A 27,283-nucleotide genomic window follows, 5' to 3' on the forward strand; every position below is an offset into this window, starting at 1 on the left:
TGAAATGTTGAAATGGATGTGTGTATGTGTGTGCATGTGTGTGTATGTATGTGTGCGTGTGCATGTATGTGTTAAATTCTGTAAACTAATGCTTTGAAGTGCATTTAAGCCGCATGTCTGAACCTCAACTCACTAATTTGAAGACTGTCCTGTTATTAATTACTTAATTTATTGATTGATTGATTGATTGAAAGGAGAAAACCATCCTTCAATAATAATACTAATAACAGAGATTTGAAAATGACCTCAAGTGTACATGCTATAAGATACCCCAATTTTAAAAGAATTCCACTGTTAAATTACAATAAATGGCAGAAAACCATCTATCTGAGATACTGCATATACTGTATACTGCAAAAATCACTAATTTTACAGAAAGGACTCATGTCCAGTTTATGCAGCAACTGGTTTAATCTTCATTTCAGGGGGCAAGTAAAACCTTTGGAGGTTTTCCACTGCACCATAGTCTCATAGTTTATGGGACCCCAGATGTAGACCCCATTGGGATTGGCATGATAACATTTTGCAAACCAGAATCCTCCATAGCACCGCTTGGCCCAGTTTTCACGGTGGTCATTGTTGTCCCTGACTATAGTGGTGAATTTGTGTTCGCTGTGAATTGTCAGCAAGTCTCCTGCTTGATTAAAGAAAAATGCAAGGGGTTACACATTATATCTGTTCAGCGTGGTGGAAATACAAACATACTGTCAGTTTTCTTTTCTTACTGAAGGGCATTTTGTTTTCGAACAGTCTCCTGATGGACTGAGGTAGCACTGCTCATCAGAGCACATAAAGATTCTGTGTAGTAAAATTCAGAAATGCATTTACTGATGAAATATTTTACTTTATTTCTGTTTCACTAGCTAAAAGATAACTCATACAAATTCAAAAGCTGAATTTACAGTGGGAAGTAGTACATTTGATATTTTCCCCTAATATCCTTCTTAGTTTGTTCCTTTGAGATGAAATGTCATTTTTAACCCAAGGCTGGATGATGGACCCTTTAATTCCCATAATAAAAAAAGCTATTGTTTCACTGGTGGGTTTGTGGGGAAGTGCACAATGACTGTTTTTACTGTAATGCCAAATCTCATGTCATTGTAGTTACCGCTGTTATTCATTCATTCATTCATCATCAGCCGCTTCTCTGGGGTCAGGTCGCGGCGGCAGCAAGCTAAGTAGGGCACTCCAGATGTCCCTCTCCCCAGCAACGCCCTCCAGCTCCTCCTGGGGGATCCCAAAGTGTTCCCAGGCCAGATTGGACATGTGGTCCCTCCAGCGAGTTCTGGATCTACCCCAGGGTCTCCTCCCAGTTGGCCGTGCCTGGTAAACCTCCAAAGGAAGGCGCCCAGTAGGCATCCTAATCAGATGCCCGAACCACCTCAACTGGCTCCTTTCAATGCGAAGGAGCAGCAGCTCCACTCCAAGCTCCCTCCGGATGTCCGAGCTCCTCACCCTATCTCTAAGGCTGAGCCCAGACACCCTACGGAGGAAACTCATTTCAGCCGCTTGTATCCGTGATCTCACCCTTTTGGTCACTACCCAAAGCTCGTGACCATAGGTGAGGGTTGGAATGAAGACTGACAGGTAAATTGAGAGCTTTGCCTCCCAGCTCAGCTCCCTCTTCACCACAACGGTCCGGTACAACGTCCACATTACTGCTGATGCTGCACCAATCTGCCTGTCAATCTCCCGCTCCATCCTACCCTCACTCGTGAACAAGACCCCGAGATACTTGACTCCTTCACTTGAGGCAACAACTCATCCCCAACCCGGAGGGAGCAATCCACCATTTTCCGGTAGAAAACTATGGCCTCAGACATGGAGATGCTGACTCTCATCCCAGCCATTTCACACTCAGCTGCAAACTGCCCCAGTGCACGCTGGAGATCGCATTCTGATGAAGCCGACGAAACCACATCATCTTCGCAGATGATGTGGTTTCGTCGGCTTCATCAGAACCGCTGTTATTACTGTATAAAACTGAATTTATAGAATATAAATATAAGTAGTTAAGACTACAGTAAGAAAAAAAGTTGGCACTTTCTGAAGATTTCTGTCTTGAACAGACCAATTATGATTGCCTTTCAATAAGTAGATAATCTTCCTAAAATACCCTTATAGTTGTATAAAAGGATAAATATGCTGGAGAAGTGCCCCACTTGCCGCTCCTTTTATGAAACTCCCCAGGCTTAACTTGTATCCGTCAGCCTCTGGACCCACAGAGAAGGAAGAGTAGTGGGCAAAGACCTTGTGGCCCTCCGAGTCCTCCATGTCCACCCTCAGCTCAGAGCTCCTGGACTGTTGTCAGCAAGTCCATAGTCTCCAGGCCTGGAAGGTAGACAATATGAGAACATGAGCATCCCTGGGAAATTAAGGAATAGGATTTCAAATCCCCAAAGTGGCGTGACCATCCTGGCCTGGGAAGGGAATGAGAGTTATGATTTAATTCATAAATCTCATTGGCACATTTGGATTGTTATGCATAGTTGCCACAAAGCTATCAAACACAAGGATCACCAGAGTTGCCAACTTTGGTAACCTGGCGGGAGTGAGATTTTTCATTCATTGCTTTCATTCTTCTCTCTGCAGCGCACTTAACGTAGGACAGCTAACAAGCTAGCTGACTGTTCACAGAGCATTTATTATACACGGAAATGAACATCACACACCAATCAAGATTAATAATAATAATCATTACATTTATATAGCACTTTTCTAGACACCCAAAGCGTTAAAGATTAAGATTAAGATCCAATTAAGATGCATCGCCATGAAAACACCCACATAAAAGACCCAGTTTTCGAATACTCATTTGTCTTCTAGAGTCAAAGTAATTCGCTTGGTTTAGCCATTACTACACCAGAAAGACGCTGAGACCATTACTAGACCAGGAAGACTTTAAGACCATTACTACACCAGAACGACGTTGAGACTATTACTATACCAGAAAGACGTTGAGACCATTACTATACCAGAAAGACGTTGAGACCACTACTATACCAGGAAGATGGTGAGACCATTACTACACCAGAAAGACGTTGAGACCATTACTATACCAGAACGACGTTGAGACCATTACTATACCAGAAAGACGTTGAGACCATTACTATACCAAGAAGATGTTGAGACCATTACTATACCAGAAAGACGTTGAGACCACTACTATACCAGGAAGATGGTGAGACCATTACTACACCAGAAAGATGTTGAGACCATTACTACACCAGAACGACGTTGAGACCATTACTATACCAGAAAGACGTTGAGACCACTACTATATCAGGAGGATGGTGAGACCTGTTGTGCTTACACCGCCCCGAGCTGCCTCCCCGGCACGTTCAAGCCACTCCCCCAGCTCGGACGTGCCGGAAACATCCGAGCGCTCGGTTCGCGCTCTGAGGAGACGAGCGCTGCACTGCACCAGGTGTTTGCCATCATCCATCAGGCACACCTGTGGCAATCAGGCAGCCTTCTACAAGAAGCCTCCCAGAACGTCTCTCAGTGCTTCGACGTACTGAACCCTGCGACTCTCCCTCCGCGATTTCCACGGCTCCCCCGTCCCCAGCGACCTTCACGTTTCTCCCCGGACCTCTCCTGCGATCTCCCCCCTTGTCCCTCTATCTGGACCCCTCCTTTCGGACTCGACTTCCCGGATCTCGGACCTGGACTTTCTCGGACAACCCCTCTTGGATCACGGACTGGACTTTCTCGTCAGGTGCACGCACATTTTTTCAACACCTCCTGGTCATTTACATACCGCACCACACATTGGCTAAAAACACTCACACATAGTTATTCACGCAAACCACGGGACACCACACATAGTTTATTCACACATCCCACTAACAGAACGCCTTTTTTCACCATACATTTCCCTCCCACAATAAAACCTCCCTTTGTGGCTTTTGAAGTCATCTCGTGTCTGTCTGTCTCTCTTGGATTTCGCCACACGGGTCAGGTTCTGGTGCGCGAGCATAACAGAACGTCGAAGCCATTATGGACCCAGGCAAACCCAAGGAGCGGACGGTCCCTGTGACGCCCCAGAGCTCCGTCCCCCTAGAGGCAGTAGTAAGAAGTCACAGTTGCCAACTTGCCTCTCTCAGCTCAGAGCTTACTACTGCCTTCACCCGTGTCACCGGAGAGATCAGCGATCTTCAGTCCGGCTCCCAGGCCGCGACGAGCGCGTTAGATGCCCTCACCGCGCAGATCGCTGCACTCTCCACAGCGGTCTCCAGGATGAGCGACCACCCTGCCCTGCCCTCGGTCTCTGCCCCCAGCTCGGCCTCCGGTTTCCCCGTTCCTGGTCCCGACGTTCCCCCTCCGAGTCAACCCCCACTGGACCCCCGGTGCGAGCCTAACCTCCCCTGCCCCAAGGCCTTCGGTGGGGAGTTCGAGCTGTGCAGGGGTTTCCTTGGTCAGTGTGAGCTCCTGTTCAAACACCAGCCAGCTAGGTATAGGACAGGAGAAACCAAGGTAGCCCTTGTCATGTCCCTCCTCACCGGCAAGGCCCTCAGCTGGGCCATAGCGGCGGTAGGCCATACCGAGCAGCTCGCCTCGGACTATGGTGCCTTCCGCCGCGAGTTCAATCTGGTGTTCAACCACCCAGCTGACGGGCAGGACGCTGCCGGCCGCCTCCATTCCATCCAACAGGGAGCCAGGTCGGTGGCAGATTATTCCCTGGAGGTAAGGATACTCGCGGCAGACAGTGGGTGGGATGACACTGCGCTCAAGAGCGCGTACAGGAGGGGGCTGAGCGAGCCCATCAAAGATCTCATCGTTCGGGACCGCCCTGCCTCCTTCAACGAGCTCGTCACCCTCGCCCTCCAGATGGACGAACGGCTGCGGGAGCGGCGCCAGGAACGCGCCCCGCGCGCTGGCCCCTCCCATAGACCAACCCCCGTCCGTCCTACAGGTGCCTTCCCTGGGTCAGCGTCCCGTGGGCTTTCTCCACCCTCACACTCCCCCTCGCAACCCTGGGTGGCTTCTGGATCCAGGCCGGAGGAGGAGCCCATGCAGTTGGGTCGGTCACGGCTCCCGCTGGAAGTTAGGGAGCAGAGGATGCATGGCCACCTCTACTGCGGGAGGTCGGGCCACTATATCAAGGCCTGCCCGACTCGCCTAAAAGACCCGGCTCACTAGTGAGGGGTGTCCTAGTGAGCCTGACGACCCTTCCTCAGCCCCAGCCCAAGAAGGAGCACAACCACCTTTTTCCGGTCACTCTCACCTGGGGTAACCGCTCACTGTCTGTTGGTGCACTCCTGGATTCGGGGGCGGACGAGTGTTTGATGGACACCTCACTGGCCCGGCAGGCCGGCATTCCACTCGTCCCCCTAGACACACCCCTCACAGCCCAAGCCCTAGATGGTCGTTCACTTGGTAAAATCACACACAGCACTGCTTCCCTCACCCTCACTCTTTCGGGTAACCACGTGGAAGCTATCCGTTTCTTGGTTTTGCGCGCCCCTGGTGTTAGGAAGACCGTGGTTGGAACGGCACGATCCCTACATCTCTTGGTCTACTGGGCGGATTTTGGGTTGGAGCGTTGCGTGTCATGCCAACTGCCTTCGCTCCGCCCACTCCCCGTCCAGCGGCCTCAGACCCGTGCCTCCTCCCATGGATCTCACTGGTGTTCCCTCCATTTATCACGATTTAGCCCCTGTATTTAGTAAAGAGAGTGCACTTTCCCTCCCCCCTCACCGTCCCTATGATTGTGCCATAGATCTCTTTCCCGGGGCCGCCCTTCCCACCGGTCGGTTGTATAACCTCTCTGTCCCAGAGAAGGAGGCTATGCGCAATTATATCAGAGTCCCTGGCCTCGGGAATCATAAGGCCCTCGTCTTCCCCGGTGGCGGCGGGCTTCTTTTTTGTGGCAAAGAAGGAGGGCAGCCTGAGGCCTTGCATAGATTATCGAATGTTAAATAATATCACGGTGAAAGATAAATATCCACTCCCCCTTATGAGTTCCACGTTCGAGCCACTCACTCACGCCACGGTGTTCACGAAGCTGGACCTGCGCAGCGCGTACCACCTGGTGCGCATCCGGGAAGGGGATGAATGGAAGACGGCCTTCAACACCCACCTAGGGCATTTCGAGTACCTCGTTATGCCCTTCGGCCTCACCAACGCCCCGGCCGTCTTCCAGGCATTGGTCAACGACGTGCTCCGGGACATGCTGAACACGTTCGCGGTGGTGTACCTGGATGACGTACTCGTGTTCTCCAGGACTGAGGAGGAACACCACCAGCATGTCCGCCTGGTCCTCCAACGGCTGCTGGAGAACAGGCTCTTCGTGAAAGCCGAGAAGTGCGTGTTCCACTCCGCCTCCGTGGAGTTCCTTGGCCACATCGTGGAGAAGGGGCTCGTCCGCACTGACCCCAGGAAGACCCGAGCGGTGGAGGAGTGGGCACGGCCCACCAACAGGACGCAACTCCAGCGCTTCCTGGGGTTTGCAAACTTCTACCGGCGCTTCATCAGGGGGTTCAGCCGTGTGGCCGCCCCCCTCACTGCACTCACCTCCAACCTCCGCCCCTTCTCCTGGACCTCGGAGGCGGAAGCCGCCTTCTTGGCCCTGAAGAGGCTGTTCACAACGGCTCCGGTGCTCGCCCACCCGGACCCGTGCAGACAGTTCATCGTGGAGGTGGACGCATCGGACACGGGCATCGGAGCCGTCCTCTCCCAGCGGTCGGAGGAGGACCAGAAGATCCACCCGTGCGTCTTCTCCCGGCGTTTCAGTCCTGCGGAGAAGAATTATGACATCGGCAACAGGGAGTTGCTGGCCGTCCACGCCGCCCTAGAGGAGTGGAGACACTGGCTGGAGGGAGCAGGGCAGCCGTTCATCGTATGGTCCGATCACAAAAACCTGACCTACGTACGGACGGCTAAGCGGCTCAACCCCAGGCGGGCGCGCTGGGCTCTCTTCTTCAGCCGGTTCGACTTCACCCTCACCTACCGCCCGGGCACCAAGAACGTCAGGGCAGACGCCCTCTCCCGTCTGTTTCCCGAGGGGTCCCCTGACGCCCCAGACACCATCCTTCCCCCGGCCCGGGTGGTGGGTGCCGTCACCTGGGCCATCGAATCAGTGGTGAGAAGGGCCCAGCGCGCCCATCCCGACCCAGGCAATGGACCCCGGAACCGGCTATTTGTGCCTCCCTCTGTCCGGCCCCAGGTGCTGGAGTGGGGCCACTCCAGCCATCTTGCCTGCCACCCCGGTGTCTACCCAACGGCGGCCTTCATCCACAGGGGTTTCTGGTGGCCCACCATGGAGGCAAACACCAGAGAGTTTGTGGCAGCCTGCACCACCTGCGCCCGCAGCAAGGCTCTCCATCGCCCTCCAGCAGGTCTCCTGCGCCCCCTCCCTGTCCCCGGCCGACCTTGGTCCCACATTGCCTTGGACTTCGTAACTGGCCTCCCCGTGTCTTAAGGCAATGACACCATTCTGACCATTGTCGACCGGTTTTCCAAGGCCGTCCATTTTGTTGCCCTCACCAAACTCCCCTCTGCAGCCGAGACGGCGGACCTTCTCGTCTCCCACGTCGTCCGACCTCATGGGATTCCCCTGGACATTGTCTCTGACCGTGGTCCCCAGTTCACTTCGAAGGTATGGCAGGCCTTCTGTAAGGGGATTGGGGCCACGGTCAGCCTCTCCTCCGGGTATCACCCCCAGACCAATGGGCAGGCAGAGCGGGCCAATCAAGCCCTGGAGGCGGCTTTGCGTTGCGTTACCACCAGCAACCCCGCCTCCTGGAGCAAGTACCTGCCCTGGGTGGAGTACTCGCTCAACTCCATGGAGAGTTCGGCTACCGGTTTGTCCCCCTTCGAGTGTTCCCTGGGCTATCAACCCCCTCTGTTCCCCCATCAGGAGTTGGAGGTGGCGGTCCCGTCCACGAGGGCCCATCTCCGCCGATGTCGGCGCGTTTGGAAGACCGCCCGGGCCGCTATGTTGCGAGCTACAGAGCGGGCCCGGCGCAGCGCCAACCGGCGGAGAGTGCCGGCCCCAGCTTATCGACCTGGCCAGAGAGTATGGCTCCTGGCCCGGGACCTGCCCCTCCCTACCCTCAACCGGAAGCTGGCTCCCCGCTACGTCGGTCCCTACACCATCGACCGCATCGTCAACCCTTCGGCGGTGCGTCTCCATCTCCCTACCTCACTCAAGATCCATCCCGTCTTCCATGTCTCGCGCCTCAAACCGGTAGCCACCAGCCCCCTGTCTCCCCCTGTCCAAGCTCCTCCACCCCCCAGGGTCCTCGACGTTGGTGACATGGTCTGGGATGTCGACCAGCTGCTCGCCGTACGCCGCCGGGGGCGTGGGTACCAATACCTGGTGGACTGGGTTGGCTATGGGCCCGAGGACCGCAGCTGGGTTCCCCGGTCCTACCTGGCCGACCCTGCACTCCTGGAGGAGTTCTATCGGGCCCACCCCAACGCCATCGGACGGTCGCCCGGTGTCTCCCGTAGGAGGGGGGGTCCTGTTGTGCTTACACCGCCCCGAGCTGCCTCCCCGGCACGTTCAAGCCACTCCCCCAGCTCGGACGTGCCGGAAACATCCGAGCGCTCGGTTCGCGCTCTGAGGAGACGAGCGCTGCACTGCACAAGGTGTTTGCCATCATCCATCAGGCACACCTGTGGCAATCAGGCAGCCTTCTACAAGAAGCCTCCCAGAACGTGTCTCAGTGCTTCGACGTACTGAACCCTGCGACTCTCCCTCCGCGATTTCCACGCCTCCCTCGTCCCCAGCGACCTTCACTTTTCTCCCCGGACCTCTCCTGCGATCTCCCCCCTTGTCCCTCTATCTGGACCCCTCCTTTCGGACTCGACTTCCCGGATCTCGGACCTGGACTTTCTCGGACAACCCCTCTTGGATCACGGACTGGACTTTCTCGCCAGGTGCACGCACATTTTTTCAACACCTCCTGGTCATTTACATACCGCACCACACATTGGCTAAAAACACTCACACATAGTTATTCACGCAAACCACGGGATACCACACATAGTTTATTCACACATCCCACTAACAGAACGCCTTTTTTCACCATACATTTCCCTCCCACAATAAAACCTCCCTTTGTGGCTTTTGAAGTCATCTCGTGTCTGTCTGTCTTGGGTTTCGCCACACGGGTCAGGTTCTGGTGCGCGAGCATAACAAGACCATTACTACACCAGAAAGACGTTGAGACCATTACTATACCAGGGAGACTTTAAGACCATTACTACACCAGAAAGACTTTAAGACCATTACTACACCAGAAAGACGTTGAGACCATTACTATACCTGAGAGACGTTGAGACCATTACTAGACCAGGAAGACGTTGAGACCATTACTATACCAGAAAGACGTTGAGACCATTACTATACCAGGAAGACTTTAAGACCATTACTACACCAGAAATACGTTAAGACCATTACTACACCAGAAAGACGTTGAGACCATTACTATACCTGAGAGACGTTGAGACCATTACTATACCAGAAAGACGTTGAGACCATTACTACACCAGAAAGACGTTGAGACCATTACTATACCAGATAGACGTTGAGACCTTTACTACACCAGAAAGATGTTTACATCATTACTATACCAGAAAGACGTTGAGACCATTACTATACCAGAAAGACGTTGAGACCATTACTATACCAGGAAGACGGTGAGACCATTACTACACCAGAAAGACGTTGAGACCATTACTATATCAGGGAGACTTTAAGACCATTACTACACCAGAAAGACGTTGAGACCATTACTACACCAGAAAGACGTTTAGACTATTACTATACCAGAAAGACTTTAAGACCATTACTATAGCAGAAAGACCTTTTCATTCGTCTGTAAATCTCTCTTGCTGTCACGGTGTTTTAACGCGAGATTTGCCTTGGTGTTACGAGGGCGTGAGACAGAGTGTGAGAGTTGGCAACCCTGGGATCACCTTATGCTCCCTGGGTAAGATGCTGGAAGCGCTGTCTCAGGGAACCCTAAAAATTGGGGGGGGGGTCTTTTTTGTTTTAACCCAAATGTGTTGGGGTGGGCTATCCAATTTTACTTTTTTATAGGCAGCTAACCTCCTAGCCTCACAACGATTTAGTCAGCATGACTACAATATAGAAATGTGGGAAGGGAACGGCTCCATAACTGAAAACTTTATATAAATACTGCTTTTTTATTATTAGAGAAGATGTCTAGATTATTTTGTGTACTGATTCAATTAACTATACAAAGACTTGATAAAATACTTACACTGTAACAAAAATGTTCTATACATGCAAAGTACTGTAGAATTTCACATCAGTAGACATGCAGTTCACATACATTATTAAACTGTCTAATTTCATCACATTCAAATGAAATGGTCATTATTGGGAGTTTAGGGATGGGCTGAAAGGTTTGAATTACCAACAATACATATACAAGGCTAGTGACAGTAAAAATCAATCAAATTTATTTGAAAAGCACATTTAAAAACAACAACAGCTGACCAAAGTGCTGTACAATTAAAAAAAGCAAAAACCATAAAACACAATAAAAACACAAAGACAAGACTGGTTAAAAGACAACTCTCGTACTGAGTTTAAAGCCAATAGCTCATAGGATTATGCTGGGTTGGAATTACAGGGGAGTTGAGGGGGGCGGCTCCCCGGAAAAGGACATGAGCGCCCCTGAAAATCTACTTTTAGGGAGAGCTGAGCAACATCGCCCATTTTTATGTCACAGGTTATAGAGTTTTATTTTTCTGTACATTAAGGTTCCTGAAATGAATAATTCCAATTTCCGAACATTTGTCTCCACTATAATCAACATAATGCTGTGCGTGGTCCCGCTGCGGCCATCCATGCGTGGGGGCGCGCTCACATTACGTCGCTGCGTGAACTCCGCTGCGTTGGCTAGCTAACAAGTTAGCCTGTGGTCGCTTCTGATTTAAGGTAAGAATCAGGGAATTACTTGCTTGAGCTGTGCGTTTGTGAGGACTAGCCTAGTCTTATTTACTGTTGACGTTTTTTGTTATGATTGTTATGTGATTCTGTTCCCTAACTGCGATGCAAACTGGTCTATTCTGTTTTTCCCCACGGCGCCGCTCAACTGCCGCTATTGTCGTCACTCACTCATGGACGATCTGAGAGGGGCTAAACGCGCGCTCCTTAGTCTTTGATATACTAACTATATACATATCAAAAATATCGGAATAATAATAATCTAATTAAAACGCTTCAATTTCATTAAATGTATCAAGCCACACTGTGCGTGTTTGTTATCAGATTGACTTGCGTGATGTAGGAAAGGCTAGCCAGCCTATAAAATAAGCAATGTGTGGCCTGTGTGCTGTATGCACCTGCATCCTATATGCTGTATCTAGTGTGGTATTGCTTGTCATTTTATTTCAGTTCTATTTTTGCAATGTGTTGGAAAAAAAGTGTGATGGGTAGTGTATTATGGTGTATTATCACAGGGACGTTGCCTCCGGGATGTTTTGCTTTGCAGTAGGCGTTTGCGGGTTACGTTTATGCTGTGGGCATGTTCCGATGTTGTCACTGATGTAACCTAGGTCTGGTCTGTTCAGAAGTGTAGCGCAAACCTTTGGCCAATTCCTGTGTGGATTTATTTTATTTTATTTTATTTTATTTTTGCTTGATATAAAAACATTGTAGTGGTGAATTGTTATTCTGTCTCTTTGTGTTATCCACATGACTAGATTTTCTCGGTATGAAGTGAAATGTTACTGACAGTATTACCTGTATGACGTAACAGTAAAATACTTTCCCCAGTAACCCTGCAATGGACCGCGCACGTCCATGTATGCGCGTGCACGTCACACGCGGAGTAGTGCACCGGAAAATAGGGCTCCCCTGAAAGCGGCTATCTAATTTGAACCCTGGGAGTATAGCTCATACAATATAGGAAAAAAATCTATCATGATCTCTGGATGTAGAACGAATATGTAATGCCATCTTACCCAACCAGTATCCTCCAGCAGCGTTGCCAAAGCCACCTTCATACTGATCTCATTTCCTGTAAAAGTTGACCGCGCCATCTTTTCTCCTTTGAATGACATTTTTAAAAATAGATGAGAGACAAAAAGAAAGGGTCAGCGATGTTGATAGCGAGAAAGTGAGAAGAAGAAAGAAGAGATCATTCCAGGTATTAGACTGTTAATTATAGCCATCCATCCATTATCCAAGCCGCTTATCCTGCTCTCAGGGTAGCGGGGATGCTGGAGCATATCCCAGCGGTCATTGGGCGGCAGGTGAGGAGAAAACCCTGGACAGGTTGCCAGTCCATCACAGGGCACGCGCGAAGATACAATTTCCTACTAATTCGCCTGAATACGAGGTCTAACGTTAATTGAAGGTGGCAAGGGCATGTGATGCAAACCCCTTACACCTGGCAGCGGCCACAATATCAGCGATTTATGGGAGGTCATTGTCCGCAATGATTTTACAGAGGTCCTGTGGATCCAAATCTTCGGAATGACTCGCTTAACATTTGATGAATTATGCAGCAATAGGACGCCTCGTGGTGCCTGCGTATCATGCCAGAGGGAGCTACAGATGAATCTAAAAAAATCAGAATATTGTGGAAAAGTTCGTTATTTTCCATAATTTAATTCAAAAAGTGAAACTTTCATATAATTCTAGATTCATTACACATAAAGTGAAATATGTCTAACCTTTTTTGTTTTAATCTTGATGATTACGGCTTACAGCTCATGAAAATAAAAAATCCAGTGTCTCAAAATATTAGAATATTACATAAGACCAATCAAAAAAAGGATTTATAATACAGAAATGTCAACCTTCTGAAAATTATGTTCATTTATGCACTCAACACTTGGTCGGGGCTCCTTTTGCTTGAATTACTGCATCAATGCGGTGTAGCATGCAGGCAATCAGCCTGTGGCACTGCTGAGGTGTTATGGAAGCCCAGGTTGCTTTGATAGCGGCCTTCAGCTCATCTGCATTGTTGGGTCTGGTGTCTCTCATCTTCCTCCTGACAATACCCCATAGATTCTCTATGGAGTTCAGGTCAGGCGAGTTGGCTGGCCAATTAAGCCCCGTAATACCATGGTAATTAAACCAGTTACTAGTAGTTTCGGCACTGTGGGCAGGTGCCAAGTCTTGCTGGAAAATGAAATCAGCATCTCCATAAAAGCTTGTCAGCAGACAGAAACATGAAGTGCTCTAAAATCTCCTGGTAGATGGCTGCATTGACTCTGGGCTTGATAAAACACAGTGGACCAACACCAGCAGATGACATGGCACCCCAAATCATCACTGACTGTGGAAACTTCATACTGGACTTCAAGCAACTTGGATTCTGTGCCTCTCCACTCTTCCTCCAGACTCTCGGACCTTGATTTCCAAATGAAATACAACATTTACTTTCATCTGAAAAGATGACTTTGGACCACTGACCAACAGTCCAGTTCTTCTTCTCCTTAGCCCAGGTAAGACGCTTCTGACGTTGTCTCTGGTTCAGGAGTGGCTTGACACTAGAAATGCGACACTTGCAGCCCAGTTCCTGGGCACGTCTGTGCGTGGTGGCTCTTGATGCACTGACTCCAGCCTCAGTCCGCTCCTTGTGAAGCTCCCCCAAGTTCTTGAATCGGCCTTGCTTCACAATCCTCTCAAGGCTGTGGTCATCCCTATTGCTTGTGCATCTTTTCCTACCATACTTTTCCCTTCCAGTCAACTTTCCATGGATATGCTTTGATACAGCACTCTGCGAACAGCCAGCCCTTTCAGCAATGACCTTCTGTGGCTTACCCTCCTTGTGGAGGGTGTCAATGACTGTCTTCTGGACAACTGTCAACTCAGCAGTCTTCCCCACGATTGTGGTTGTGTGTACTGAACCAGACTGAGAGATTTAAGGCTCAGGAAGCCTTTGTAGGTGTTTTGAGTTAATTAGCTGATTAGAGCTCTTCTCAGGACTGTGTGAGTCTAGAATATATAAAATTTTCACAGAAATATCGAACTTTTCCATGATATTTTAATTTTTTGAGGTACACCTGTATAGTTTAGATTTTTCCCCCATTATAAATTGTGCTGCCTGTTTACAGGACAGCGAATAAATATATGTTCATTAGACATTTTTGTTGGTGTGCAAACAGTTTGTGTTGAATTTGAAAACAAATACAGTCTGTTTCATTTTGAAAGATCACTTGTTGACTCTTTTCCACATAAAAACGGAACAGTGGCCCAGTGGTTAGCACTGTTGCCTCACAGCAAGAAGGTCCTGGGTTTGAACCCCAGGCTGTTCCAGTTCCTTTCCGTGTGGAGTTTGCATGTTCTCCGCCGTGTCTCCGGGTGTTCCAGTTTCCTCCCACCAACAAAAAGACATGCATGTTAGGGTTAATACTCCTGCCTGTGCCCCTGACCAAGGCAATGGAAAGAAGAGCTGGAGTTGGTTCCTGGGCGCTGCAGCTGCCCACTACTCCTATACAATAGGATGGGTTAAATGCAGAGAACAAATTCATTGTAAGAACACAATGTCAAATAAAGTGGCTTTCAACTGTGAGTGATTTGTTTTTTTTTTAGTTCAGTTGCATGTATTTAAAAAGGCTGGCCTCCGAGGAAGGATGGCCCATTCCCCCAGCACTGAAATGCCTCCTGTCACTGTCAATAACAAGTACAGCGACTTTCATTCTTGCTTTAAAATTGAGGTATCCAGAGCCTGTGATAGCCTCTTAAGTCGAAGCACTCCAATGGAATGAATAACTTTCACTTGTAGTTGAGTCCCATTTGACCAGGTGTGTCTACACTTTGGCTCAAGTAATTGAATTGTTTCTTTTATCCAATGGTGCTTGTCTTATGTCTGTTTACCACCACTTACCGTCCAATTGTCAGCACCATTCGTGTTAACCTTGTTTATGTCACAGTAGACCTGAATGGGAAAATTGGGTCCTGCTGGTTAGATTGTGGAGACTCCATCATTGCCTGAGCCTAGATGCCACTGCAGTGCACAGGTAAATCAGACTGCCATTGACAACAGCACCGCGAACACAACTATGAGCTGGAGAAAAACGCAGTAAAAATTGACATTACATATGTATGTAAAGCCATGTAGGAGGTTTCAGTATGTAAGACCATGTAGGAGGTTTCAGTAAGGGGTTTTTGTGGTTGCTACTCACCATCACTCTATATTACTGGTTGTCCAAGTATTTTAGAATGAATGGTCACCTGGAAGTCATGAGGAGAGGACATATCCTGACTCTTCATCAGCTACGGATGAAGAGAGCGGCCAAATTGAGCAAGAAATTAAGAAAAAAAAAACATAATTGGAGCACACGCTTTATAACTAGTGCCCGCGTATTAGTCCAATCCTGCTCACAAAATATCAAATCATGCCCATGTCGTTCTTAAATCATGACATTGACGTTTCGCTGCGGAACCTCGGAAATAAGGAGTCAGTGTCCGCGTCTTGTCCAGTCGTGCTCTCGACTAGCAAGGGAATGTGAGGTGGGAACAGGAGAGCTGCTGTCATCCATGTGTACGTGCTGCGACTGGGCCAAGATAGTCAAACGCAACGCCAATCATGAAACGTGATGTAGAAATGGTGTTGCTTGGCTAATTACAGAGCTGTAAGCACGAAATTGGATTTTGTATTTAAACCCAACTGTATCTGTTTCACATGAATACCTCGATTTAGTCCTTGTTTTGTTAAAAAAAAATCACAAAATTGAACCCCCCACCCCCACCTTGCCAAAAAAAAAACAAACAAAAAAAACACAAATCAATAGACCGTTCTTGGGCTCCATATCTGGCAACTGAGGCCAACGTTACTTAAATTATTCCGCAAGTTTTTGCTGTTTGCAAGCTTTGTTAGAAATTATATCAGAATTAACCAAGTAGACGTTATAAAGATTTTTAACTTTGGTAAACATATGCACCTCCTATATGGACAATTTTAAGTTACTTTTATTTATGTCTTGATGCATGCTCAATAATCCAGGTAAGAAAACCACAGAACGTTGAATCAGTTCATCTGGACACAACGTTCATTGGGAGAAACATTTCATCCTTGCAGGAATCCCCACCCATATAAACAATACAGTGGCATAGCGACCGAAAATGAATAGTACACGTGGCCATTGTAGCTTTAATTAATGGTCACAGTAATTTGCATATGAAACCAGTGTTGGGTCACCGGTTTCAGTTCAGGCTTCCATTATGCAGTGAATAAACTGTATGGGCAGACAGACAGGTCAACAGAGTCAAGTGGAGAGAATTGAGAATGCAATATGATTCCATTTGAACAGAAAGGCAACATTAATTCAATCTTGTTTCTTCTTTTTTGTTTTGTTTTCTTTGAGTGACCCCCCCCACACCAAAAGCAAGAGCTGTCTGTTACAGAACATTTGGATGTATATGTAGTAAATCAATCAGTGTCCCATGAGCTTAATGTGTCTTAGCTTTGTACTAAAATATAATAAATATAGTTTAGAAATGCAGTTAACAATATGGGGATAGGTTTTTGGACTGATACCAGGCTAAAATGCAATATCAGTATGGAGGATTTTATCTAAGACTAAAATCTGATAACAATGCATAATTTATTCCACTTTTGGAACATGGAAGTCCTGTATTTCTATAATGGTGGAAAAAAACGGATTCCATCTCAAATATTTTGCCCATTGATCCCAAACTAATGGTCTAAGTCTGCAGTATTCGGCAAAAGTAATGGATTGGTACTCTGTATCGGCCAATACTTAAAGATTCATTTAATCAGATCCGCTGTGGCAACCCCTAATGGGAGCAGCCGAAAGTAGTAGTAGTAGTAGTAGTATCAGCAGTCAAAAACTGAAAATCGGTATATTCCTAATATAGTTCAATATAAAGTTACTCATCATAGACCCCCCCCCCCCCCCCGTTTTTCTCTATCCGGCCAGTCACCCCACTCTTCCGAGCCATCCCGGTTGCTGCTCCACCCCCTCTACCGATCTGGGGAAGGCTGCAGACTACCACATGCTTCCTCCGATACATTAGGAGTCGCCAGCCGCTTCTTTTCACCTGACTGTGAGGAGTTTCGCCAGGGGGACGTAGCGCATGGGAGGATCACGCTATTCCCCCCAGTCCCCCCGCCCCGAACAGACGCCCCGACTGACCAGAAGGGGCGCTAGTGCAGCAACCAGGACACATACCCACATCCGGCTCCCCACCTGCAGACACGACCAAGTTGGAGGTAACACGGGGTTTCAAACCGCCGATCCCTGTGTTGGTAGACAACGAAACAGACCACCATGCCACCTGGACGCCCCAACTCATCATAGATTTTGAATATATTTTTCCATTTTGTACATTCACTTCTAATTCGTTTTATTTATTTGGATCTTTTAGATTATTTTAGATTTTTTTTATTGGCCATGGCCGATTTTAATGGGGGAAAGCTGAGATACTGTCAAATGTTCAACTTATTAGGCTGACTTCACTTTTTGTGTGGGTGTGGGTCTGTGTTGGTTACATGTCACTGACTATTTATTTTTCTGCCTAGCTGGACTGTGTGTATGTCTGTGTGTGTGTGTGTGTGTGTGTGTGTGTGTGTGTGTGTGTGTGTGTGTGTGTGTGTGTGTGTGTGTGTGTGTGTGTGTGTGTGTGTGTGTTGAACTGGCTTAGTGCACTGGCTACCTGGCGCTGTTATGCAGAGAGAAACAACATGATAAGCTAGAGGACAATGAAATGTGCATAGGCACAGACTCTGGTCTTTGTGTGTGTGTGTGTGTGTGTGTGTAGGTCTGCGCATGTGTGAGAGAGTGTGTGTGTGTGTGTGTGTGTGTGTGTGTGTGTGTGTACAGTATTTGTATGTAGTGCACTTGTATTCAACCATCCACGTGTACCCACAGGCTCCTTTGTGTAAGGTTAGATGTGTGTGGAGAGCTTTGAGGCATCAGATCCTGTTGGGTGTCTATTTTAGGTGAAGTGAGCTCTTTGTATACCATGCTTTCTCTTGCCCAACATGGAAAAACTAGGAGATGGCTGATTCTCATAGGGTAAGTCAGCACAAACGTCCCCTAACTATGCTTTTTGGATAGAGGGTCTCTTTCCATATGCGTGGCAGAGAACCCTTTCCTCCCATACATACAAGTAGGGATGTTGTTCAATCTTAAATCAAGTATAGATGAACCTGTTCATCGCAGACAACAAAGGGTAACTTCCCCCACTGTAAATTTGCTACAACTATATTTTTTCATGTTGAGAGAAAAGATGATTTTCTTTGGCAGTGCTGTGGTGGTGAGTGGGGTTGTGGTCGTATGTGTCTGGAGTTAGCAGCCGCATTTTAACCTCTCTCGAAAACGCGGCTTCGCCTCCGCCAGAGACGCACCACAGACTGGGAGAGAGCTGAAGTGCATAGCTCTCTCTCCCCAACAAGACCTCTAGTCTGGTTTTAGTCTTTGTTTCAGTGGTTTTAATCTCTGCTGATTTTAGTCTTTGTGGGTTTAATGAACTGGCTGTTGTGCCTTCACTTTCCATCGCTGTTCGTGCCCCTGCACTGGGCTACCCCGACTGTGGAGCAGATTGGCCACAACTGTACGAAAGTTTTTTTTTTTTTACTTTACCTCATTTGACTGTCACTCACTTTAGACTGAGGAATCAGGTTTAACTTAATGGGCATTGGATTTTTGTTTTGTTCCATCTGCATTGCAGTGAGTCGTATTTTTCTCTGGAGTAAACAAATGACTCACACACTCCAATACATTGGATTTAGATTGAAGTTTTGTCTTTTAGTGCCTTCTGAGTTGGAAATTGAGTGCCAAGGTATACACACACACACACACACACACACACACACACACACACACACACACAGCAGTTTATTGTCCTCTCATCCCTCGTTTTTCCAGTGAGGTTTGGTTTGAGATTAGTGGCGGAAGTCTTTTTGTTAACCCCCCCTCTGTGCTCTGGGTACACTCTCTCTTCAAGCCAGGTATTTTTAGCTGTGACATAATGCCCCTAGTCTTTCTCTCTTTCTCTCTCTCTCTCTCTCTCTCTCTCTCTCTCTCTCTCTCTCTCTCTCTCTCTCTCTCTCTCTCTCTCTCTCTCTCTCTCTCTCTCTCTCTCACTAATTCTCTGTCTTGATTTCTTTCTCCCCCTTTCATGTCATACTATCTCTCTCTCTCTCTCTCTCTCTCTCTGCTCCCTCTGTTTCCCCCCTTTCTCTTGCTCTCTCACTCTCACTCTCTCACATTATCTCTCGTTCTCATACACCCTTCTCTCGCTCTCTCTCGCTCTCTCTCTCTCTCTCGCTCTCTCTGTCTCTCTCCCAAGTCCCCAGCTCCAGGCTAGGGGGTAGCTACATTAATTGTGTGCTCGGGTTTCACCCTTTCAGCTTGCAGGCTCAGAAACATGGCAGTGGAGGAAGCAGCAGACTATCTGGCTGATGTAAGTGCGGTTAAGTCTTTTATTCAGCAAATTCACTGTAAAAACGGACTGACCTCTCTCCAGCACCTTGGCTGCTCCTTGGACGCTAACAAGAGCAAAGGTTTTATGGCGTTTGTCAATAGGATTTAGTGAGGTGGCGTGATTAGCACCAGCACATCGAGGGTCCAGAGATGGGACATTGCCGGGGTGATGTGGCAGAGTGGGGAGTTGTTGATGGGACGGTTAGCTCTAGCCACCTTGCACGACTGCACCACTCTGCTGCAGTGTGTGTGTGTGTGTCTCTGTCTGTGTGTGTGTCTGTCTGTGTGAAGGTGCGCATGTGCATGTGTTTGTTAGTGCCCGAATTTGTGAATTTTAGCCCTAATTTATGTTTGCATGAACTAGTGCATTCGAATGATACATTTCTTAATCGACACAACTGTGTATTGTTTATGAGTAGATGATGTGAAATGAGGCAGCTGACCTTGGATATTGGTGCATGCTCATGAGTATGTGTGCTGTATGTGGTATGATAGATAAAAAGTGTGGGAAAGGGTTATAGATAAGCAAAGAAGTGTGAGAGAAAGGAAAAAAAACAACATATATGGAGGACAAAAAAAACTATTCCAATACATTTTCTGAACCACTCCATCAAAACATCCAGTGAGCTTTTGATAGGGCTAGAAAAGATAGTATCTATCTATTTATCTGTCTGTCTGTCTGTCTATCTATCTATCTATCTATCTATCTATCTATCTATCTATCTATCTATCTATCTATCTATCTATCTATCTATCTATCTATCTATCTATCTATCTATCTATCTATCTATCTATCTATCTATCAATCACTTAAATCAGATTTATTTACTTCATGGCTCAAAAATGTATTCCCTCGAAGAACATTTTGGTTTACAAAAAAACGACCGCATGACATGTCTGGTAGAAAATCTGCTATAGGAATGTCAGTAAGGAACGGTGGCCCTGCCTCAACAATTATAACACGTTGCCTGTAAGAGTGACACTCAATCCCCATCTGCACCAGTGGAGCCGCTCAGTGTCCCACAGTTAAACTCACTGGTTTTACTGGCCAGCTCCCAGTTAGGATAGTGTGTTATTATATTATTGTGAAACATCTTGTTGAAGAAATCTGAATAAAATGCAAAACAAAAAACAAAAAAACATGTCCTCAAAGCCGATTCAGTTGAATATCAGGCTGCAGAAACAAAAGAACTGAGTAAATTTTGGAAGACAAATATTCATACAGTGTGAAACGCCATACAGATCCTAATTGGGTCTAGCTTGAATTCAGTGAAAATCCCTTTGTAACATATGTAATCATCCCCAGACTCCATATCCTACACATAATTGTGTATGCTTGCTTTCTGGTGGGTATAGCTAGCTACAAATGTAATGAGCACACAGAAATAGTGGTGCACTGAGCATGGGAATGACTGCATGTCTGTCTCAGACTCACCCAAGGTGCCTTGTTCGACACTACCAGAGGCATGGTCGCAAATAAAACCCACGCTGATGCTTACATTGAGGAAGGCATGATCGATGTGATACCATAAACATAGTGGGGCGGCCGAATAGTAGTTTACATCTGAATGAAAATGCCCAATCCAGTCTCTAAGCAAAGTTGTCAGCAGTGCTGGATCAAATGGTAATTTGTTAGTAGTTTTCAGCCCTTGTTTTGTTTTAACCTGCCTAGAATACCAGATTTGTCACATGGACAATTAAGAAAGTGTCAGATAAAATGTCAGTCAAATCTGCGATCCAGTTTTTGAAATACTTCCACGTAACAATATATATTTTTTTCGCTTTTCATGTGGTCTTATGTAATGTACCCCGCCAATAGATCACCTGTGTGTGTGCGTGCATGTGCATGTGGGTGTGTGTGTGTGTGTGTGTGTGTGTGTGTGCGCGCACGCGCGCGTGCATGTGTGTATGCATGTGTGTGTGTGTGTGTGTGTGTGTGTTTGTGTGATAAGGTCAGGTTGTAAAACTTGATCCCAGGCAGAATGGGCTACAAGAGGTGGCGTGCCATTCCATTCCTATGCAGCCCTTCATATCCAGTCTTGGGTTGTAGCTGATTCCCTCTCAGTTGGCTCAGACAACGATGTGTTGGAAAAAGACAACAAGGGTCATTTCCTTGAAGGTGCCATGTGTAAAGTTTTGGCTTTCCAGAAGCATAAGCGTAGGATGAGCAAATATTAGCAGGGGTTGCTGTACAACAACAAAAGACTTTATTGATATTGCACATTTCATACATAGGCAACACAATGTGCTTTGCATAAAATGACAACAAAATCAAAACAATCTTAAAAGTATAAATGTAGAAAATTAATGTGCACAACAACAACAAATATACAAAACACACACACTCCTCAGGTTTCTGCATCATATAACACAGGCGCCGGGCTAGTTGTTGTAATTGTCATGGATGTGATTGACGTCCTGACCCCGCATAAAGTGTTGGCTCACACTTGCTGTCCTCATCAACACATGCAACACATACCGAAGGCTCTCGAACATGGAAGATGTCGGCGAACGTTCAGAGTAATGCCTTCCTGTGTGACTTGGATTGTCTTGCTTGCTTTGATTTATTGTTGATATCACTGAACCACCAAAGTTAGGATTCCAGTAGATTCACACACACAATACCACAACTTCAGACTCATATTTATTCAGATGCTTTCTGTTCCTTGTTTTACATGGTTTGTATGTGCTGTCCTGAAGACGGTTGTATTTGTTTTGAGGTGTCTCTGTGGTAAGCTGGGATGCAAGCTCCTGTTGAACAGACAAAACCAACCAAGACATGCAGTGCTACTCCAATAACCCAGTTGATTTGTGTTTAATGAATTAACTACATAGATTTATCTCTGAAGGAAGCTGCTTTTGAGATCCTTTGCAACACTATTACATGTGTCACAGCAGGCGCAGGACTGTTTAAGAAGCCTGATTGAAATGGGAATGCCTTTTGTATGAATCCTCTACGTCGCGATAAATTACCCACGTTCAGATTTTCGACTTTGGCTCTTATCAGTAGCATTCCGATGCCATGTGGCCCGCTTCTATTTCTGTCCACGTTCATGCGTGCGTGTGTGTGTGTGTATATATATATATATATATATATATATATATATATATATATATATATATACACACTACCGTTAAAAGTTTGGGGTCACCCAAACAATTTTGTGTTTTCCATGAAAAGTCACACTTATTCACCACCATATGTTGTGAAATGAATAGAAAATAGAGTCAAGACATTGACAAGGTTAGAAATAATGATTTGTATTTGAAATAAGATTTTTTTTACATCAAACTTTGCTTTCGTCAAAGAATCCTCCATTTGCAGCAATTACAGCATTGCAGACCTTTGGCATTCTAGCTGTTAATTTGTTGAGGTAATCTGGAGAAATTGCACCCCACGCTTCCAGAAGCAGCTCCCACAAGTTGGATTGGTTGGATGGGCACTTCTTGCGTACCATACGGTCAAGCTGCTCCCACAACAGCTCAATGGGGTTCAGATCTGGTGACTGCGCTGGTCACTCCATTACCGATAGAATACCAGCTGCCTGCTTCTGCTCTAAATAGTTCTTGCACAATTTGGAGGTGTGTTTAGGGTCATTGTCCTGTTGTAGGATGAAATTGGCTCCAATCAAGCGCTGTCCACTGGGTATGGCATGGCGTTGCAAAATGGAGTGATAGCCTTCCTTATTCAGAATCCCTTTTACCCTGTACAAATCTCCCACCTTACCAGCACCAAAGCAACCCCAGACCATCACATTACCTCCACCATGCTTAACAGATGGCGTCAGGCATTCTTCCAGCATCTTTTCATTTGTTCTGCGTCTCACAAACGTTCTTCTTTGTGATCCAAACACCTCAAACTTGGATTCATCCGTCCACAACACTTTTTTCCAGTCTTCCTCTGTCCAATGTCTGTGTTCTTTTGCCCATCTTAATCTTTTTCTTTTATTGGTCAGTCTCAGATATGGCTTTTTCTTTGCCACTCTGCCCTGAAGCCCAGAATCCCGCAGCCGCCTCTTCACTGTAGATGTTGACACTGGTGTTTTGCGGGTACTATTTAATGAAGATGCCAGTTGGGGACCTGTGAGGCGTCTGTTTCTCAAACTAGAGACTCTAATGTACTTATCTTCTTGCTCAGTTGTGCAACGCGGCCTCCCACTTCTTTTTCTACTCTGGTTAGAGCCTGTTTGTGCTGTCCTCTGAAGGGAGTAGTACACACCGGTGTAGGAAATCTTCAATTTCTTAGCAATTTCTCGCATGGAATAGCCTTCATTTCTAAGAACAAGAATAGACTGTCGAGTTTCAGATGAAAGTTCTCTTTTTCTGGCCATTTTGAGCGTTTAATTGACCCCACAAATGTGATGCTCCAGAAACTCAATCTGCTCAAAGGAAGGTCAGTTTTGTAGCTTCTGTAACGAGCTAAACTGTTTTCAGATGTGTGAACATGATTGCACAAGGGTTTTCTAATCATCAATTAGCCTTCTGAGCCAATGAGCAACCACATTGTACCATTAGAACACTGGAGTGATAGTTGCTTGAAATGGGCCTCTATACACCTATGTAGATATTACACCAAAAACCAGACATTTGCAGCTAGAATAGTCATTTACCACATTAGCAATGTATAGAGTGTATTTCTTTAAAGTTAAGACTAGTTTAAAGTTATCTTCATTGAAAAGTACAGTGCTTTTCCTTCAAAAATATGGACATTTCAATGTGACCCCAAACTTTTGAACGGTAGTGTATATATATATATATACACACATACATATATATATATATACATATACATACATATATATATATATATATATATATATATATACATATATATATATACACACACATATATATATATATACATACATACATACATACATACACACACACACACACACACACACACATATATATATATATATATATATATATATATATGACTGTGTGGGTACATTGTCACTCAACAGCTTTCTCCAACAGGACCTAAAGAAATATTAGTAAATAATAAGTATGTCTTCCTCTTCGCGGCACGATGGTGCAGTGGTTAGCGTGGTCGCCTCACAGCAAGAAGGTCTTGGGTTCGAGCCCCGGGGTAGTCCAACCTTAGTGGGTCATCCTGGGTCGTCCTCTGTGTGGAGTTTGCATGTTCTCCCCGTGTCTGAGTGGATTTCCTCCGGGTGCTTCGGTTTCCTCCCACAGTCCAAAGACATGTAGGTCAGGTGAATTGGCCGTACTAAATTGTCCCTAGGTATGAATGTGTGTGTGTGTGTGTGTGTGTGTGTGTGTGTGTGTGTGTGTGTGTGTGTGTGTGTGTGTGTGTGTGTGTGTGTGTGTGTGTGTGTGTGTGTGTGTGTGTGTGTGTGTTTGTGTGTGGGCCCTGTGATTGCCTGACAGCCTGCCCAGGGTGTCTCCCCACCTGCCGCCCAATGACTGCTGGGATAAGCTCCAGCATCCCCACGACCCCCATTGATTTAAGCGGCTTGGATAATGGATGGATGGATGGCTCCCTCTTCATCTCTCTGTCTCTGTTTTGGATGATTCATGAAGATATTGAAAACTCGAAATAATTCTGCATATCAGTGATTCTGCTCAGCCCACGGAACCAAACTAAAACCGAGTCTTGCACTGTAGCACTACTCATGTGAGAATTGGCCCTCAAGTCTCCTGATAGCAACACATAGACTGCAAGTTTTCGTAGGTTTTCTCCTACTGTACTCTTTTGCTCTTTCTGCTCCTTTCCACTTAGAGTTTACCACGTCATTTACAAATCCCTAAGACCAGATATTGTGTTTTAGTTCCAACCAGCTGACCAGTGTTCAGGCCAAAAGGTTATTGAGAGCTTTGCACGTGCTAATTTATTGTTATTTACATCCTGTGATAAGCATTATGACTAGCGAGCATGTAAATTTGAAGGCTGTGGCTAGTTGTGGTCGGACAAGCTTATTTTAATTTCTGCAAAGATACAGCTTCATTGATATCAAGTTTATGCTGCCATTGTGACTCTAATGGACTATTTGTCTGAATGCCCGGAGTGACAGATGTCTCCAGGAGTGTCATGTACCAGGGCGCCCAGGTAGCATAGCCGTCTATTCCTTGCCTACCAACACGGTGATCCTGGTTCACATCCCCGTGTTGCCTCCGGCTTGGACGGGCGTCCCTACAGACACAATTGGCTGTGTCTGCAGGTGAGAAGGCGGACGTGGGTATGTGTCCTGGTCACTGCACTAGCGCCTCCTCTGGTTGGTCGGGGCTCCTGTTCAGGGGGGAGGGGGAACTGGCGGGAATATCATGATCCTCCCCCACGTGCTACATCCCCCTGGCGAAACTCCTCACTACTACTACTTTCGGCTGCTCCCATTAGGGGTCGCAACAGCGGATCATCCGTTTCCATTTCTTCCTGTCTTCTGCATCTTCCTCTGTCACACCAGCCACCTGCATGTCCTCCCTCACCATATCCATAAACCTCCTCTTTGGCCTTCCTCTTTTCCTCTTCCCTGGCAGCTCCATATTCAGATCCTTCTCCTAATATACCCAGCATCTCTCCTCCACACATGTCCAAGCCATCTCAATCTTGCCTCTCTTGCTTTGTCTCCAAACCATCCAACTTGAGCGGTCCCTCTAATATATCCATTCCTAATCCTGTCCTTCTTCGTCACTCCCAGTGAAAATCTTAGCATCTTTAACTCTGCCACCTCCAGCTCCGCCTCCTGTCTTTTCGTCAGTGCCACTGTCTCCAAACCAACTGGCGAAACTCCTCACTGTCAGGTGAAAAGAAGCAGCTGGCAACTCCACATGTATCGGAAGAGGCATGTGGTAGTCTGCAGCCCTCTCCGGATTTGGCAGAGAGGGTGGAGCAGCGACCGGGACGGCTCAGAAGAGTGGGGTAATTGGCCGGATACAATTGGGGAGAAAAAGGGGGGAAAATCCACACAAAAAAAGAGTGTGATGTACTAAACAAACAAAAAAGAGCTCAGATGGTACTCTTACCATTGTCTTATTCCCCTGTACTCTCTGGATTGCCGCAGGCTTGTAGCTGCAAGCCACTTTGCACATCATGTTGTAAAGGGGTTTATCTTAGTTGCTGAGATGAAGGAACACGCAATTAATCTCTTACATCATAAATTCGAATTCAGCTCATGGCATCATTTGCATGTCATTCCCTCTCACACGTTTCATCGTTGCATGGTATTATATAATATATTGTATGCTAAATCCGTTTTGTCCTGCATTATTCTTTATGAAGATGGACCAGTGAGAGGATAGATAGAGGCGCCGTTAAATTGTACTTTGCTTAGTTTGTTTGCCTTTCGTGGTTTTTATGCTTAAGCAATGTGATGAAGTTGAGTAAAATATCTATGATAAAAGGTCAGAATGAATCGTACAGTCAATGTTTTTGCATACATCTCACACTAGGAACCCGGGCTCGGACCCCAGTGAGTATACTTGACCCCAAAGTCCAGTTCGTTTGATATGTGTGAACACTGTGTACCGTACCCGGGCATGGTTCATGTGAACTTGGATACGGTTCACATCAGCTGTGAAAACAACTGTACCAAAACACGGAAGTGGACTGCTATGCTATGAAGGCATTTCTCAACATCGCCTGTCTCCTCCAAAATCTGCGTATGCACGCAGCACGTGCCGATCTCATGTGTGTAGAAAGGCAAGTGTAGTGTACTTAGGTACAGAAGATTACTAATGTGAAGCTGAGCAGCGGGGGAGTGGTGGAGGGGGGGCAGTCGTACTCAGGCATGGTATGAAGCAATCGCACCTAATATGTAGGGGTGTAACGATCCATCGATCTGGATTGATGTATCCATTCAATGATCAACGATCCAATATTGTTGATAAAATGGAAAACATCAATCCATATCATCGTCTTTAACATACGTTTAGG

The 27,283-nt window shown here is 46.7% G+C and overlaps 1 pseudogene; it reads right to left on the reverse strand.

Moving 5' to 3' along the window:
- Positions 1-416: 416 nt before the first annotated feature.
- On the reverse strand, positions 417-26,442 carry LOC130127144 (microfibril-associated glycoprotein 4-like; annotated as a pseudogene).
- Positions 26,443-27,283: the final 841 nt, after the last annotated feature.

This window comes from Lampris incognitus, chromosome 17 (genome assembly GCF_029633865.1).
Source record: "Lampris incognitus isolate fLamInc1 chromosome 17, fLamInc1.hap2, whole genome shotgun sequence".
Lineage (NCBI taxonomy): Eukaryota > Metazoa > Chordata > Actinopteri > Lampriformes > Lampridae > Lampris > Lampris incognitus.